The 1,754-nt window shown below is 41.7% G+C and overlaps 1 non-coding gene across 1 annotated transcript; it reads left to right on the top strand.

Annotated features, from left to right (window-relative positions):
- The first annotated feature begins 433 nt into the window (after window positions 1–433).
- Window positions 434–505, top strand: TRNAE-UUC (transfer RNA glutamic acid (anticodon UUC)). The gene has a single exon. It is a non-coding gene; the product is annotated as a tRNA-Glu (tRNA).
- Window positions 506–1,754: the final 1,249 nt, after the last annotated feature.

A 1,754-nucleotide genomic window follows, 5' to 3' on the forward strand; every position in this document is an offset into this window, starting at 1 on the left:
GTAAAACTGACAGGCAATTTCAATTAGCACAGACTCAGCAGGGTGGTTGAGAAACATATTTCTTTCTAATGGTCAGGCCAAATTCTGGGGTCTGCTGTGGAGTCACTCTTTCTTACATTGCCCATATCAGAAATATACCAGTTATCAATCTAGTCCAACATAACCATGTCATAAGGATGAACATGGGGATGCAGGGTGTTCCCCTGAAATACAGTGTCACAGCGGGGCTGGGGGCGGGCTTCTCCTTTGTCTTTCCAGTACGCTGTACCAGCTATAAATATCTTACTGGTATGGCCTATCGGACTGTACCACTGTACTTGTGCCACTGAATGTTACATACATTATAACAGGACACAGATAAGTGAAAACAATGTAATAGCAAACATTTACATTGTATATACTTATGTAACTATATAACTCCTCAAATATCAGCTCCCATATGGTCTAGTGGTTAGGATTCCTGGTTTTCACCCAGGTGGCCTGGGTTCAACTCCCGGTATGAGAACAGTGAAATTTTGGGGGTTGGACTAGATGACCTCCTGAGGTCTCTTCCAACCCTAATCTTCTATGAAATGAGAAAGAATCCTTGTGTAATCTGACTGAAAAACTTTAGCAGAAAAGTACTAATTCTTGCACATTTGAATCCAGAGGCAACTCTCGATTTAGTCCTGAGTGGAGTGCAGGATCTGGTCCAAGAGGTAACTATAACAGGACTGCTTGGAAATAGTGACCATAATATAATAACATTTAACATTCCTGTGGTGAGAAGAACACCACAACAGCCCAGCACTGTGGCATTTAATTTCAGAAAGGGGAACTATGTAAAAACAAGAAGGTTAGTTAAACAGAAATTAAAAGGCACAGTGACTAGAGTGAAATCCCTGCAAGCTGCATAGACACTTTTCAAAGACACCATAATAGAGACTCAACTTAAATGTATACCCAAAATTAAAAAACACTGAAAAAGAGCCACCGTGGATTAACAACCATGTAAAAGAAGCAGTGAGAGATAAAAAGGCATCTTTTGAAAAGTGGAAGTCAAATCCTAGTGAGGTAAATATAAAGGAGCATAAACACTGCCAAATTAAGTGTAAAAATGTAAGAAGAAGAGCCAAAAAGGAGTTTGAAGAACAGCTAGCCAAAAACTCAAAAGGTAGTAACAAAATGTTCTTTAAATACATGTGTCCATACAGGAATTATACATACTTTACAAAGCCATTACTATAGGTTTCTTGGTTCCCAGTCCATTAAATGTTGAAATGTTGGGATGTTGAAATGCCAATAGTTATTCTTGGGGACCCAGCCTACCCCTTGCTCCCATGGCTCATGAAGCCGTACACAGGCAGCCTGGACAGTAGTAAGAGGCAGTTCAACTATAGGCTGAGCAAGTGCAGAATGGTGGTAGAATGTGCCTTTGGACATTTAAAAGCTCGCTGGTGCTGTCTGCTGATGAGGTTAGACCTCAGCAAAACCAACATTCCCATTATTGCTGCTTGCTGTGTGCTCCATAATCTCTGAGAGAGTAATGGGGAGACGTTTATGGCGAGGTGGGAGGTTGAGGCAAATCGCCTAGTGGCCAATTTTGAGCAGCCAGACACCAGGGCAATTAGAAGAGCACAGCTAGGCATGCTGCGCATCAGAGAGGCTTTGAAAACCAGTTTCATGACTGGCCAGGCTTTGGTGTGACAGTTGTGTGTGTTTCTCCTTGCTGCAAACTTTTTTTATTTTAATTCCCTGTAAGCCAACCACCCTCC

The sequence above is a fragment of the Lepidochelys kempii genome, chromosome 4 (genome assembly GCF_965140285.1).
Source record: "Lepidochelys kempii isolate rLepKem1 chromosome 4, rLepKem1.hap1, whole genome shotgun sequence".
Lineage (NCBI taxonomy): Eukaryota > Metazoa > Chordata > Testudines > Cheloniidae > Lepidochelys > Lepidochelys kempii.